The 17,288-nt window shown below is 40.0% G+C and overlaps 1 pseudogene across 1 annotated transcript in view; it reads left to right on the forward strand.

Moving 5' to 3' along the window:
* Positions 1 to 13,283, forward strand: part of LOC308655565 (dCTP pyrophosphatase 1-like) — a 30,031-nt pseudogene extending 16,748 nt beyond the window's left edge. The window contains exon 3 of the transcript in view: positions 12,717 to 13,283. The product of the transcript in view is annotated as a dCTP pyrophosphatase 1-like (transcript). The remainder of the gene's footprint in view (positions 1 to 12,716) is intronic.
* The last annotated feature ends 4,005 nt before the right edge of the window (positions 13,284 to 17,288 follow it).

Here is a 17,288-nt window from a genome sequence, read left to right on the forward strand (position 1 = left end):
ACTGAAGTAAGTGGTAAATATTATTTGCCTTCAGTTCTAGATCTCTGCGGCAGCCAGCTCCCAAGGGTCCTCACCCTGTGATATCCATGCCCCTGTGTGCTCCTCTTTCATTAGAAGTAAAGGTTGACTTTCGAGAACAATAGAATTCTCCAGAAGTGATAGTATGTGACTCTTAAGACCAAGCCACAAAAGACATTACCTCTTTTGCCTTAGTCTCTTTTTTTTTAAAGAGAATTTTTTTAATATTTATTTTTTAGTTATTGGCGGACACAACATCTTTGTTGGTATGTGGTGCTGAGGATCAAACCCAGGCCGCACGCACGCCAGGCAAGCGTGCTACCACTTGAGCCACATCCCCAGCCCCCTGCCTTAGTCTCTTGAGTTATCACTTTTGAAGATACAAAGTTGCCTATGAGAGATGTACTTGGAGATGAACTGTGGCCTCCTGCCACCAGTGAGCATGAGCCTGCCACTGTGTATATGCCACCTGGGATGCAAATCCTCTAGCCCAGATCAAGCCTCCAGATGACTGCAGCCCTGGCTGACACCTGCAACCTCATGAGAGACTGCCAGCCAGAGCTTGTGAATTCCTGACCCACAGAAACTTTAGGACGCAATAGTTTGTTATTTTTTGAGGCACTAAAATTTTGGGAGTAATTTGTTAAACAGCAAATAGATTATGAATATAATCTGAAATCTAAAGAATAATGGCAAACAAGGAAAGGCTAAGTATAATATGCCCTATATTAATATAACAAAATTGCCTTCTCCAAATTTATCTGGTAAGATTTTATTAAATTTATTTTGTAAGAAAATTTGGCAAGAAATATCTTTTTTACATCTACAAAGCTATTGCTAGAGGTATTGCTAGTGCCAGGTGAGCAGATTGACCAACCTGTTAAGGAGTCAGACAAGTCTGGGAAGTACCAGGTGAAGTGAAGCTGAACAGACTTGCTTGTTGCAAGATTTTTAGAGCCCTTGTGACACCATCAATGCTGAGTCTTGAGGGTTAAGGTCAGGCACCTGTAATCCCAGCGACGTGGCAGTCTGAGGCAGGAGGATCATAAATTCAAGACTGGCCTCAACAATTTAGTGAGACCCTGTCTCAACATAAAAAAATAAAAAGGGCTGGGGATGTGGCTCAGTGGTAAAGCATTCCTGGGTTCAATCTCCAGTATCAGAAAAACAAAAAACAGAGGATTATGATATGCAGCCTTTTAAAAACATATTCAATGAAGAAACCCTACTTTCAAAAATTATCTCATGAAACTAGCATTTGTGGAATATAGTTGGGATGCTCAACAAGAGAAATGACCCATGGCATATAATCTTTCCAATGCAAAACAATTCCCCAGTACCCCATAGTCTGTCCTATCAGAGATAATAATCTCTACTCATTACTTAGAACAAATAGAAGTTAAAATGTTACCAAATTTTTGTAAGTCAAAGGCAAATACAAAATTAAAATCATAAAAATCTTGCAAAAAATAGCTATTATGAATATTCTAAGATTAAGGGAGACATTTCTAGTCAAAACAGGAAATATACAAACTTATAGACATATATGACTAATAATGAAACATTTCTGTATGGTTAAAAATATTGCAAATGGTATCATACATCAAATCATCACATTGTACCTCACAAATATATACAATTATTGTGTGTCAAAAAATTAATTTAAAAACAGTGTGAGTGGTTTAATAGATGAGAACTATATTAGGAAAAAGTATATATTTTCAATTTTGAGGTTATGGATAGACAATATTTATCATGTAATGACCTCTTTGAAATTGATGAAAAGGAAGAAAATAACCTAATTTAAAAAAAAGACAGAAGACACACTCAAAAAAACAAGTCATAGAGTTGTATATCCTACTGGCCTGCACCCATTTGAAGAGAAGTTCAAACTCAAATGTTAGTCAGAGAAATGTAAAGTGCAATGAGATAATACTTTATCCCCAGCAGACCTGCAGATAATAAAAAGGTCAACAGCTCCTGTTATTGAAAATGTGGGGGGTGGGGGAGAGGAATTCTGTATGTTGCTGATGTAAATGTGAATTATTCCAGCTCTTTTTGGAATGCAATTTGGCATTTGGCAGCATCTTAAATATATGCAGCCAGTGATCCAACTCCTGTGAAATCTGTCATATATATATAATAAAGAAAATCATGAGTTGGGTGTGGTGGCTCACTTCTATAATCCCAACAAAGGGAAGCTGAGGCAGGAGGATCCCAAATTGGAGGCTAGCCTCAGCAACTTAACAAAACCTGTTTCAAAATAAAATTTAACAAAGAGCTGAGGTTGTAGCTCAGTGGTAAAATGCCTCTAGGTTCGATCTTCAGTACAAAAAGAGAAAAAAAAAAATCATTCATCTATAAGGGTGTACAAACATATAAGTGTGTATGTTTGTTTTCTAGGGCTGCCAAAATTCCAGTCTGGATGACATAAGTCTATTTTCTCAGGACTCTGGAGGCTGGAAGTCCAAGATCCAGATGCAGGCTGTGTCTTGCTGTGTCCTCCTATGACCTTTCCTCTGTTCCTGGAATACCTGGCGTCTCTTCCTCTTCTTCTGAGGACCTGAGTCCTAGGGCCCCACCCTTGCAACTTCCTTTAACCTTAATCACCTCTTTACAGGCTCAGTCTTTAAATATAGTCGTATTGGGGGGTAAGGTTTCAATGTATGAATTTTGGGGAAAATTTAATCAGTCCAAACAGAGTACTTACCATAAAATAGTTCATAATGATAAAATATTAGAAGTGAAATGAATGTTCATCAAACAAAAGAAATAGTATTAACATGAACAGTCTCTTTGTAGCTGCTATTGTGTCTTCTGCCATCCTTTCTCCCTTTCCCAGACAATGGCCTCCATTCTTATTTGTGTAATCATTCCCTTACTTTTTTATAATTATACAAATATAATATAGGTATATAATATAGTGATATATACAATGTAATAGCTACACAATGTGACACATATGTATGTGTGTGTATATCCCTAAAGAGAATATTATATAGTTTTACATGATTTTGAATTTTATATAAATGGAATTACACTATATATATATATATATATATATTCATTTAAAAACTTAGTTAAATATATATATTTATATATATTTTCATCTTTATTATTATTTTTAATATTTATTTTTTAGTTATATGTGGACACAGATCTTTATTTTATTTTTATGTGATGCTGAGGATCGAACCCAGTGCCTCACGCATGGTAGGTGAGTGCTCTACCACTGAGCCACAACCCTAGCTCAATCCTTATTTTTATTTATTTATTTTTATGTGATACTGAGGATTGAACCCAGTGTCTCATGCATGAGAGGCAAGTACTCTACCACTGAGCCACAACCCCAGCCCTTTATGTTTTATATTAAGACAGGGTCTCACTAAGTTGCTGAGGGCTTGCTGAGTTGCTTAGGCTGGCTTTGAACTTGTGATCCTCCTGCCTCAGCCTCCCGAACTGCTGGGATTATAGGCTGCACCACCATGCCCTGCTCAACAGTATATTTTTGAGACAATTTGTGTTGTATATTTGAAATTCAGTCAATTCACTGTTGTTTAGCATTCTATTGTATAAATATATAATAATTTATTTATTTTGGTTGTTTCCAGTTTTTTTCTATTTGAACAATGTCGCCATATAAATTCTTTTTTTTTTTTTTAAAAAGAACTTATTTTTTATTTTTTTAATATTTATTTTATTAGGTGTAGATGGACACAACACAATGCCTTTATTTTTATGTAAAGCTGAAGCTTTATGTGGTGCTGAGGATCAAACCCAGGTCCCGCCCATGCTAGGGGAGCGCTCTACCGCTGAGCCACAATCCCAGCCCCACCATATAAATTCTTGAACATATCTCCATGTATATGGGTACATGGATTTTTTTCTAGGTCTATGCCTAGGGTTTAATTTCTGAGATCCATGTCCAACTGTTTTTCAAAGTGGTAGATAAGAATTGTTATTGTTCTGCATCATCCCTAACCTTAGTATGGTCAGACTTTTAAATTGTTTTCAGTACAGTGAATATGAAATGCACAGTATATCTGAATAATATACAGTGTATACATATACACATATTGAAATGTGGTACTTAATAGATATGTAAAATATGTCAATTTAAAAAACAAACTTAGGGGCTGGGGATGTGGCTCAAGCGGTAGTGCGCTCGCCTGGCATGCGTGCAGCCCGGGTTCGATCCTCAGCACCACATACCAACAAAGATGTTGTGTCTGCCGAGAACTAAGAAATAAATATTAAAAATTCTCTCTCTCTCTCCCCTCTCTCACTCTCTCTTAAAAAAAAAAAAAAAAAAAAACAAACTTAAAAAACAAACTTAGGGCTGGGAATGTAGCTCTATAAGAGTCCTTGCCTAGTTTACATGAGACCCTAAGTTCAATCCCTCAGCACTGCAAAAATACATGCATAAATAAAAATTATCCAGGTGCATTGGTGTGTGCCTGTGGTCTCAGCACATGGGAGGCTGAGGCAGGAGAATCACTTGAGCCCTTGAAGTTGGGAGCAGCTTGGACAACATGGTGAGACCCTGTCTCAAAAATTAAAAAAAAAAAAAAAAAAAGAAAAGAAAGAAAGAGAAAACAAAACATAGTATCTCATTAGACATTCAGTATCTTTCTGAGGAATGATTTAGTTGGCCATCTTTATGGATATTTATTGGCTATTATTATTTTCTTTGCTACAAAATGTCTTTTGCTCATTTTTCTAGTCGACTATATTTTCTTTGATGTGTTTTGATGAAAATATGTTATTTTTTTACTTAGAATTTTTTTTTCTTTGCTAGGAATTGAACCTAGAGCCTTGTACATGGTAGGGAAGTGTACCAAAGTACATCCCTTACCCAAAGATATTAATTTTTGGTGGGGCAGGGGTACTGGGGATTGAACTCAGGAGCACTCAACCACTGAGCCATATTCTCAGCCCTTTTTTATATTTTGTTTAGAGACAGGTTTCCACTGAGTTGCTTAGCGCCTCACAGTTGCTGAGGCTGGTTTTGAACATGCTATCCTTTTGCCTTAGCCTCCTGAGCTATTGGGATTACAGGTGTACAACACTGCACCCAGCTTCCCAAAGATGTTATTTAAAAAAATTTTTTAAATTATTGATGGACTTTTATTTTTTGTTCATTTATTCATATGTGATGCTGAGAATCGAACCCAGTGCCTCTCACATGCTAGGCAAGTGCTCTACCACTAGGCCACAACCCCAGCCCAAAGATGTTATTTTTATTTTTATTTTATTTATTTTTTTTTTTAAATATTTATTTATTTTTTTTTTAGTTCTCGGCGGACACAACATCTTTGTTGGTATGTGGTGCTGAGGATCGAACCCGGGCCGCACGCATGCCAGGCGAGCGCGCTACCGCTTGAGCCACATCCCCAGCCCCCCCAAAGATGTTATTTTTAATGCAGTTGAATTTGTCACTCTTTTCCTTAATAGCATGTGTGAACTGAAGTTCTCTGAAGAAGCTTCATCTGTATTAAAGATCTGACAAACTGACCTTGGCTCTCTAGAATGTCGTGATTGTGGATGGATGGAATGTTGAGAATCAATATTATCTGGAGCTGTTTTAGTCCCTTTAACAACCATTTACTTTCAACTTCTGTATCTGACCTAACATACTCATGACTATTAAGTAAAAACTCTTGGAATGTACCACTAAGCTTAACAGATCTCCAGCCTTCACAACCCTAAGCTAGAAATACCAGAACATCTGAAACTTCAGGAAGGGATTTCTTGCATACTTGATGTCTCCACCAATATAGTTACATTGAACCCAGGGCCTTGTGCATGGTAGAGAAGTGTACTGAATATGTTGATTTATGACCTTCTTTGTTCCGTGACTATGAAAGTTCAGGGCTGGGGTATAACTCAGTGGTAGAAAACTTGCCTAATATTTATTTGCAAGGCTCTGAGTTTGATTCCCAGAATGGAAAAAAACAAACAAACAGATAAATAATAAAATAAAATAAAATAAAATTCAGGTGACCTTCCACAGCAGAATATGTCATTCCAGGCAATTTGAATCATGTTCCTGGGCTGTGGTTACTTGTTACAACCATCACAGCCAAACTAGCAGGTTCAGGAGAGGGGTGATGGGAGATTAAAAAAATAGTCACACACACAGATGTTGAAGATAAAGCTGGGATCAGGTGGAGCGCTGCTCTCTGATGGAGAAGCAGGTCTAAAGAATCACACCAACAATCTTTATTATATATGTGTCATTAATCAGATTAAAGTCTATTTAAGCATTATTTTTGGTATTCATGAAAGTTACAGAGTTAGCAACAGTATGCAGCTATTTCCTCAGTTATATTCTACAGTTGCAATGTTAGGAGCATTGTGCAGCTCTCAAGAAAGTCCATTGTTTAAAGTTATTAATTTGCGGGCAGATTCAGGAGCAGTGGAATTGGTAAAACATTGTGGTTACCTTAGCAAGGAAGTTCCTTCATTCCCAGGAGCTGTGTGCCTAAGAATAAGGTCAAAGCTGGTAAGACTCTCACAACAGAGTCTCCCCATGGAAAGCATTGCCATAGCAACTGGACATCTTACACCTTTGCATAGAAACTTTCCCAATCACCAAGCATGCCACAGTCATGAAGTCATCAGGGACCCCAATCTCAGACATGGGTCTCCCAATCACTGTCATGCTCTATCAGTTACGTGCCTCAGAATAAAATATTTTCTTTTTTTTCTTTGAGGTGCTGGGAATTGAACTCAGGGCTTCACATGTGCTAGGTAGATGTTCTATCACTGGACTACATCTCCAGCCCCTGAATGATTTTCTTATTTCCTTGAAGCAGCATGGTTATTTTTTGTCAACATATGTTTAAGATATAGGGGGGGAAATTTAATGTTTTTCCTATTCCCACATGGTCAATGCAGCTCAGGCTAGGTCATTTTTTTTTTTTTTTTTTAAGAGAGAGGGAGAGAGAGAATTTTTCCAATATTTATTTTTTAGTTTTCGGCGGACACAACATCTTTCTTTGTATGTGGTGCTGAGGATCAAACCCGGGCCGCATGCATGCCAGGTGAGCACGCTACCGCTTGAGCCACATCCCCAGCCCCTTTTTCTTTTCTTTTCTTTCTTTCTTTCTTTTTTTTTTTTTTTAAAGAGAGAGTGAGAGGGGCTGGGGATGTGGCTCAAGCGGTAGCGCGCTCGCCTGGCATGTGTGCGGCCCGGGTTCGATCCTCAGCACCACATACAAACAAAGATGTTGTGTCCGCCGAGAACTAAAAAATAATAAATATTAAAAAAATTCTCTCTCTCTCTCTCTCTCTCTCTCTCTCTCTCTCCCCCCCCCCTCACTCTCTCTTTAAAAAAAAAAAGAGAGAGTGAGAGAGAGAGGGAGAGAGAGAATTTTTCCAATATTTATTTTTTAGTTTTCAGGCTAGGTCATCAAAAACATGAGGATTTCTCCCCATCAACAATTCTGCAGCAGACACTAGCTGGGTGTCCTATAATTCAGTTCAATTTTGATATTTTCTGGATATAGCTGGGTACAGATTCCACAGGTTAGGAGCTCTGTCCCATAAGACTGCCCTCTAGATTATATGTCAATCCCCAAACTCAGGCCGTAACCCATATTTCTGAGTGATTGACTAAATCAGGGTTCCTATGACCTCCTCTTTGGGTTTGGTTAATTTGCTAGAGCAGCTCATAGAACTCAAGAAAACACTTTAGTTGCATTTACCCATTTCTTATAAAGGGTATTGCAAAGAATGCTGATGAGCCTCTAGATGAAAGGAATGCATAGGGTTAGGTATGGGAAAAAGGAAGCAAAGTTTCTAAACCCACTCTGGGTGGGCCATCCTGCAGGCTTTCCTAACCCAGGCCTTTTGGGGTTTTGTGGCAGCTTCATTGCATAGGCATGATGGATTAAATCGCTGGTGGCTGACTCAAACTTCAGTCTCTCTCTCCTGCTAAGAGGTTGGGAAAAGGGGTACTGGACTGAAGTTTCAACCTCTAATTATATGGTTGGTTCCTCTGAAAACCAGCCCCTATCCTCAGCCAATCTAGGATCCCCAAGCCCCCAGCTATCTCATTATTAGACAAAAAGGCACTTATCACTTAAGAGATTTAGGGACTTTGTGCCAGTAAAGAGACCAAACTCAAGTATATAGTTCACAATATCACAGTATACAATTTATTAATATCTTTAAGAAATTCTTCTTACCCAAAGTTTTTTTTTTTTAAAGAGAGAGAGAGAGAATATTTTTAATATTTATTTTTTAGTATTTGGCGGACACAACATCTTTGTATGTGGTGCTGAGGATCGAACCCCGGCCGCACACATGCCAGGCGAGCGCGCTACCGCTTGAGCCACATCCCCAGCCCCAAAGTTTTTTTTTTTTTTAATTTTTAATTAAAAAAATTTTTTGGGGGGGCTGGGGATGTGGCTCAAGCGGTAGCGCGCTCGCCTGACATGTGTGCGGCTGGGGTTCGATCCTCAGCACCACATACAAACAAAGATGTTGTGACCGCCGAGAACTAAAAAATAAATAAATAAATATTTTAAAAAAAAATTTTTTTTGGTAGTGTTGGGGATTAAACCTAGGGCCTTGTGCATGCAAAGCAAGCACTCTACCAACTGAGCTATATCCCCAGCCCTTACGCAAAGTTCTTAAAGACATTTTCCTCAAAAGGTTTAAGTTTTTTTTTTTTTTTGTCTTAAGTCCTTGTTCTATTTGGAACTTGTTTTTTTTTTTTTTTGTGTGTGTGTGTGTGAGAGAGAGAGAGAGAGAGAGAGAGAGAGAGAGAGAGAGAGAGGTGTGCTATTGACTGGATGTTCTTGTGCCCCCAAAATTCATTTATTAGTAACCCTTAACTCCTAATGTGATGGTATAGGAAGTGGAGTGTTTGGTAGGTGATTAAGTCATAAGTGGGATTAGTGTCCTTAGAAGAGAAAGCTCTCTTGTCCCTTCAGCCACTTGAGGACACAGTGAGAAGACAGCTGTCCGTGAGCTAGGAAGTGGTCTCTTGCCAGATTCTAAATCTGTTGGAGCCTTGTCTTTTGCTTCCTACAGTCCAGAACTTTGAGAAATAAATTTGTGATTCTTTTTGTTTTAATTTTTTTTAGTTGTAGATGGACACAATACTTTTATTTTATTTTTAAATTTTTTATGTGGTGCTGAGGATCAAACCCAGTGCCTCACACGTGCTAGGCAAGTGCTCTACCACTGAGCTACAACCCCAGCCTCAAAATTTGTGATGTTTATAAGACACCTTGGGCTGGGGATGTGGCTCAAGCGGTAGCGCGCTTGCCTGGCATGCGTGCGGCCCAGGTTCAATCCTCAACACCACAAAGAAAGATGTTGTGTCCGCCGAAAACTAAAAAAATAAAAATAAATATTAAAAAAAATTGCACAAAAATCCCTTTTAAACATGTCAATAGTTGACATCTTTAGATACTGAGTTTTTCATCCCTGTATGTAGTATTGTCTTAGGCTGTTTTATATTGCTACAGAATACCACAGACTGAGAAATTTATAAAAAAAAATATTTTTTCCCATTTTTTTAATTGATGCATTAGAATTGTACATAAGGGTAGGACTAAAGAAAATAAATATATTTCTCATAGTGCTGGAAGCCAGTAGTTCCAAAATCAAGGCGGTGGGTTCTGATGAGGGTCTTCATGCTGCATCATCCCATGGCATATGGCAGAAGGGCAAGGATCATGAGACAGAAAAGGAGCAAGAGCAACATTAATCAAGAAGCTACTCCCAGGATAACTGACATACTCCTGTGAGATAGCATTAACCCACTCATGAGGTAGATACCCCCATAACTTACTTCTCAAAGGACTCATCTCTCAACACGGTTGCAATGAAGATATACTTTCCAACACATGACTTTGGGAAAAGAGATTCAAACCAGAGCAAGTATTTTTCTCCATCTACTTAAGTCTTCTTTTATGTCTTTCAATAAAGTTTACTAATTTTCTTCAGAAAGCTTTTGTAAAATATTATTAGAATTAATCCTAGGCACTTTATAATTTTTGAAAATATTGTTAAAAGTATCTTTTAAAAATGTTACAAAGCTTTTTATTTAAAAGATCTTTATATTATGCTAGTTGCTGGTGTATTCAATAGGCTTTTAAGTATTGATCCTAAGTCTAACAAACTTGCTAAATTATTATTTCTCAATTCAAAAAAATTGTTCATAGTTTTCTGGGGGGGTGGTTTACATAGGCAAGCATAATACATGCAAACAGTTTTTTTTTCCTTTCCAATACTTTAGAAAGGAAACTTTTTAAATTGAACCCAGTGCCTTGCCCATGCTAGGCAAGCACTCTACCACTGAGCTATACTTCCCACTCTTCCGATGCTTTTTCTTTTAGTGCACAGTATAGGATTTACAGTGTAATATTGAATGGAAATAGTAATGACAGCCATTTCTCTCGTTTCTAATTCTAAAGAAAAAAATACTTTTAATATTTTACTACTTGTATCAACAAGCCCCCAAGATGACCCTTAATAATCCTTACCATTTGCTATTCACTCCATTATATGGTTTCCTCTCACAGTGAATCGAGGTTGGTCCCAGTGATGGCAGAAGTGATGAATGAGTCTTCAGGGATAGATTATAAAGGACTCTGTGGCTTTCACATTACTATCGATTGATTACTCACTGATTACTCACTCTGGGGCAAACCACCTAGCATGTTCTTGGGCTCAGGCAGTCCTGAGTAGAGGCCGGTGAACAGAGGGGTGGCCTCTGCCAGAGGCCAGTACTATTTTGCCATCAACATAAGTACCCCAGAGGCACATCCTTCAGCCCCAGGCAAGCGTCCAGGTGACTGCAACCTTATTAGAGATCCTAAGGCAGAACCATCCCACCAAGCTGCTTCTAAATTTCTGTCCCATGGGAGGCATAAACAATAATGAATATTTGTTAAGTCAGAATAAGTTTGGGCATAATTATTTATATAACAAGAGATAACAAATTATTTAAATATGGCATTGTGGGTTTTAAGTATTTTCTAATTATGGGTTGTGGTTGTAGCTCAGTGGTAGAATGCTTCCCTAGTATGTGCAAGGCCTTGTGTTTGATCCCCAAAACCGCAAAACCAGGAGTGGTAGTATATCCTTGTAATCCCGGCTACTCAGAAGACAGGCAGGAGGATTATGAGTTCATGTCCAGTCTGAGCAACTTATGAGAATTTATCTAAAAAACAAACAACAACAACAACAACAACAACAAAAACACCCTAATTTCCATTATGGTTTGTTCCTTGACCATGGGTCATTTAAAAGTGTGCTATTTAGTTTCCAAATCACTTTTTGTTTTAGTTTATCTTTTTGGTGTTTTTCTTAATTTTGTTATTCTGATAAAACATATATACATAAAATTTGCCATTAGAATTATTTTTAAGTGTTTAATTCAGTGGCTTTAATTCCACTCACAATATTGTGCAGCCATCACCACTACATATTTTCAAATTTTTTCATCACCCTAAATGAAAACTCTGTAACCATTAATGAATAACCCTCATCACCCTTGCCTTTAACCTTGGTAACCTTTAATCTACATTCTGACTCTATCCTATTTTAGACACTTCTTTTAGCTATTTCATATAAGCTTTTTTTTTTTTTTTTTTTTTTTTTTTGTACCAGGGATTGAACCCAGAGGGTGCTTTACCACAGTGCCACATCCACAGTGCCTTTCATTTTTTATTTTGAGATAGGGTCTCACTAAATTGCTGCGGTTGGTCTTGAACTTTTGATTCTCCTACCACAGTCTCCTGTGTGGCTGGGCTTACAGGTATGTACCACTGCTCCTGCGTGTATGTCTATTCATTTTTAGTCTTTTTTAAAAATATATTTTTAGTTGTAGATGGACATGATACCTTTATTTAATTAATTTATTTTTATGTGGTGCTGAGGATTGAACCCAGGGCTTCACACACGTGGTAGAGGCAAGCGCTCTGAGCCACAACCCCAGCCCTCATTATCAGTCTTTAGCTTAATTATGTTGTGGTCAGAAAATGTGATCTCTGTTATATCATGTCTTTGAAATGTCTGGATTTATATGACCCAATTTAAGTCCATTTCTTTTTTTCTTCTTTCTTCCTTGTCTTTTTCCTTGTCTTCCTTTTCTCTCCTTCTCCTTCTTCTTTTTTATTTTTTGTATTAGGGATCAAATCCAGGGCTTTGTGCCTGACAGGCAAGCTCTCTACCACTGAGCAACAACCTTAGCCAGTCAATTTTTGTAAATATTAATATGTTCTTCAAAAGATCCACTATAGTGTTCTCCTTAAGTCCAGTAGATCAAGAACCTTGGTATTGCAGCCATTCTATGCTCTACAGTTTGAGTTCAACAGTTGTTTCATATTTTGTGTCAAATTCTAGGCACAATTTTATGCATATGAAGATGTAAAAGAAGGCTATGTTCTTGAGGAACTCATAATCCCAGGGCAAGTCCTTTGGAAAAGAAAGAGATACGTTGTGACAGCTGTTAAGACAGTGACAAAATCAGAATGCCAGAAGGGTGACCTTACTGGGCAGAGATGGTGTGGAAGAAGACTGGTTTGCTGATTCCAAAGAAATATGATCTTAAAATTACAAGTCCAAGGTCAACCTCTGAATTCTGCAAGACTAATAACTTTGTCAATGTCTCAGAACTCATCTGATTTGTAGGTTCTGATTCACATGACTGAGGTTTATAAGAAAACGCTGTACAGAAGCTTGGCGCGGAGTTCTGTGCAGTGGCGTCTGTAGCGGGTTGCACAGCAAGTCTAGTGCCGGAGGTGATCCGCAGAGGGATGCCGAGAGAAGCGGTATTGCTGCTGCCGCCGGCTCATCGGCTTCAGCCCGGAACCCAAGCTGGAGTCCGGTGTCTCCATGCAGAGTTTGCGGCAGAGCGGGACTGGGACCAGCTCCATCAGCCTGGGAACCTCCTGCTGGCCTTGGTCGGGGAAGAGGGAGAGCTGGCAGAACTCTTTCAGTGGAAGTCTGATGCAGAGCCTGGCCCCAAAGCCTGGCCCCTGAGGGAACGGGCAGCCCTTCAAGAAGAGCTTAGTGATGTCCTCATCTATCTGGTGGCATTAGCAGCCCATTGCCACGTGGATCTGCCCCAAACAGTGCTCTCCAAAATGGATACCAACCGGTGACATTACCCCCCCCCCTTCATCTGTCACGTGGCTCAGCCCGCAAATATACAGACTTGTCCCATTGGGGCCATCTCTGAAGACCAGACTATGGGTCCTGCAGACCTTGACCATGAGTCCTCAAGCCAGACCTCAACATAGAAACATGGGGTCAGAACCTGCAACTCAGCATGGCATCTGAGAAGCAGAGGGTGGCCTGGCTACAGAACTTATTATAGTCCTTTCTTAACAAATCAGGACTTAAGGGTCCTATTTCCCAGTTTTCAAGGCTCAAGAGCCTCCAGAAGATAGCCTTCTGGTGTTTTCTCCCCCAATAAAATGGTTTTAACTTTTAGATTCTTCTGAGGTGGCTAGGTAGGCTATCAGTAGCATTGCAGAAGGGCACCAGGAGTGTCTCTGAGCCCAGTCCTCACAGTTCTCTATTTTATCTTCTATCTGCAGGGCAGTGATCCAGTTGTTGGTAAATTCCTACTGGAATTTCATTCAAGTCTCTTCCCACTTCTGGACCTATAGAGGACATCAGAGGCTATACACGGTGTCAGTTAACAGTTCATATTCAGAACCAGGTTCTCTAGGTTCAGATACTTAGGGGCTGGATAATAGTCATCATTTTACTTCATCTCTTGTAAAATGAAAGTAATAGCCTGGCACATAGTTTAAATAACTGTTAGTTTGTAGTTCTATTTTGCCTTTTCAACTCAAAGCTTTCAGGGGTCCATCAGGGACACAAATCAGGGCCAGATCTCTGATGTAGAGCAGAAGGGAGCTGCTGCTTCTCATGGCCACCTTCATAAAATTGAAGACCACATATCAATTAGGTCAATTTCTTGTTCTTCCTCTCCAAGTAAATTACATTGTTGAATTTGTACAGTTTATCTGTTGTGTAACCTTGGCACATCACTTTCCTATCTGAAACACCTATGGGCTGCCTCTCACAGAGCAGGGTAATACCTTAAAAAAAAGAAAGGAAGGAAGGAAGGAAGGAAGGAAGAAAGAAAGAAAGAAAGAAAGAAAGAAAGAAAGAAAGAAAATGCTGAACAAACTTTAAATGAAAATGTATTAGTTTACAAATTTTTTAACTTTTCCCAGATCTGTTTTGCAAATACTTTTTTGAATAATAATAATAATAATAATAATAGCCATGTCCTGTTCTGACTGCTGGGTATAGAGAGATAAATAAGATGTGGGCTTTGCTATCAAAGAGCTCCCTAAATTGTGTGTGTATTCGGTGTGGGAAGACATATTTTCTGTCTGAAATCATACAACTTAGGAAGCCAAATCACAATTAGGAAGTTGCTTGTTGAGCATAATCCTAACAAGAAAGGTTGGTGGAGAGTTGGAATAGCAATGAGTGGTATGTCTGTGAGCCAGAGATATCTGGATACGAGAGTAGGTGTTGGCATAACCACCTTCCCCAGCACAGTTCTATAACGAGGCCCTGCCAGTGTTTGCCTCCTGATGCTCTTTGCACATCGATGGTTGCTGATAGCCTTTTTGAACAGTCCCTTTCTCTCTCTTTTTTCCTGTATACCTTCTTTCCATAGACATTTTTCATCTTACATAACAGCACAGCCTGTAGTCTGGAAGTGGAATGAGTTGATTTTCACTTTGGGTCTTACCCACATTGTACTGATCTTACTAGCATATTACTCAGGACAGGATATCCTCACTCCTTGAGAGTCCCTGAGTCTTTCATCCTTAATTGTGCCACTCTGATTAGGTTCTCAGCATCTCTTTGTGGTCCTGTATCTTGCATAGGTCCCTTTTCTTTCCCCTCTCAGCTGTTTTTTTCAAAGTTGGCAAATGCCTTCAAGCTTCCACCCAGCCTCTCTTCCTCTGATCCCTAGTAGGTAATCTTGTCACTTATTTTAATTAATAAAATTTTATTTTATTTTATTTTTGTAGTACTAGGGATTGAACCTAGGCGTGCTGAACCACTGAACTACATTTCCAGCCTTTTTAATTTTATTTTGAGACAAGGTTTTGCTAAATTGCTAAGGCTGGCCTCAAACTTGCCATCCTCCTGTCTCAGCCTCTTGAGGAGCTGAGATTATAGGCATGTGCCACTGTGCCCCCTTCTTGCCACCTACTTTAGCTAGAAATGGAAGTAGAGTGCAACTTCTTCATATGTAGATATAAGCTCCCTGCCAAAAGCCTTAGCTGTCCATCTCTAGTGCCCCAGGTCATATCCTGGGCTCCCCCTGCAGCCCATTACTGTCCCCACAGTTCTCATCTACTTTTGTGCCATCTGAGTCTGGGAATAGGAAAGTTGTAGGAGAGAGTGGCTGAGTATTTCTTCTTGTTCCCCTCTGATCCACCAGTGGTCATTTCTCTCTTCAGTGGAAGCCATGTCAGGACCCTTGTCCATAACTCCAGCTCCCAATGGGCTCTGTCTACACTGTTTCTTCTTCTTGTCCCTTTAGACCCAGAGGTGGTAAGGGCTTTCCACTGTTGCTAGTTCCTGGATATTCAACATCTCTTCATGGCTTCCTTTACTCTTCCCAGATCTCTGTAAATAGTTACTTCATTAACTTTTTTTCCATTTATTGGAATAGACCTTCTCCTTCTTGTTGGGTCCCTGAGTGATACATAATTCTTATCTTTCCCTGGAGCAACTGCTTCCTGAACATTCCCTGACTCAACAAGTTCATATCACAATTCATTTTTTTTTCTCAAATTCCCAAACTGCTTTTCCTCTTGACATTCCCACTTTGGTTAACTATAACCTAGTCAATTATTTAAGTTGAAAACCTGGTATTCATCCCAGACTTCTTATTTATTTTATTTTTATTTTTTGTGGGGGAGGGTGTACTAGGGATTGAAGACAGGAGTATTCTACCACTGAGCTACATCCCCAGCCCCCCCCCCCTTTTTAAATTTTGAGACAGGGTCTCAAGTTGCTCCATCTGGTCTTGAACTTGGAATCCTCCTGCTTCAGCCTCCAGAGTCACTTTGATTACAGGTGTGCATCATGGCATGCTGCTGAATTCCTTATTCTTCAAATCCATCAGTGCTACTCCCTAAGCATCCTTTGCATCCATCCCTTCTTTTCACTCCCACCCAGTGCCCTGGGTTAGGCCCACATCATCCATTATCATTGCTTTAACTTTTGTAGCAATCCGATTGGTATTCTTGCTTCAGTCTTGTGTCCCTCAAACCCTTCTTTATGTGGCATTTAAAATGCAATCCGAGGAGGGGGTGTAGCTCAGGGTAGAGCACTTGCTTAGCATCCACAAAGCCATCACCAGGAAAAAAATGCAACCTGAGAATTTGTTTCCTGTGTTTAAAACCTCTCTGATTCTCTAATACCTAGATGATAAAGTCTGAGCTCTTTAGCAAGGAATACCAGGTCCTTTTGGATCGGACACTCCTCACTCATACTCTAAACTTTTAATAGTCTATTTTGTATGTTATATACTCTAAGAACTTTTCCAGAACCCTCCTCCACAAGGGAGTCCTCCTTGGTCCCTGCTGTGCCTCATTCTTTGTCTTCCCAGTAGAGTAGAAGGGTAGCAAACACATTAATCCACCTCTTCATTCTCAGGGCCTGGCACAAGGCAAACCAGTCTCAAAATGCATTGAATGAATAACCAGAAATTGGGTCGGTGTGCCAGGGACCAAGGCACAACCTTTGGTGGACAGAGCTCAGGGGGTTTGTGACTAAGCTGTGTATGTGTGTGTGTGTGTGTGTGTGTGTGTGTGTGTGTGTGTGAGAGAGAGATCAGGTCACCCCAGTCCAGTGCCCAGTACCAGGCCAGGCTTCACACCAGAGAACAACCCAGTGCAGAGTGACAGAGACCACCCATGAGGCCCTCCCCCGAGGGTTGAGAGTGCAAGGCAAGGGGCCAAGACACACAACTGGACTGTGCGACTTGGAGGAGGCATGGAGAGGGTGCAGCGCCCAGGAGAAGGCACAGGGAGGCGTCACAGGTTCCCTGGCACAGATCTAAGCAGGCGGAGGGGGAGGATTCATTCATCCAAAGCCAGCCTGAGAGCGGGACTGCCCGACAGGCTGGCCCGGCCCAGGACCGGGAGGGGATTTCCTCAGACTCCCTCCCCCTGGGCTGGGTCCTGGGAACCTGTCTGGACGGTAGAGGGGAGGGAACTGGGAGCGCCTGGCAGGGCGGGAACTTGGGGCTGCTGGCA

The sequence above is a fragment of the Spermophilus citellus genome (genome assembly GCF_964194105.1).
Source record: "Spermophilus citellus genome assembly, chromosome: 9".
NCBI lineage: Eukaryota > Metazoa > Chordata > Mammalia > Rodentia > Sciuridae > Spermophilus > Spermophilus citellus.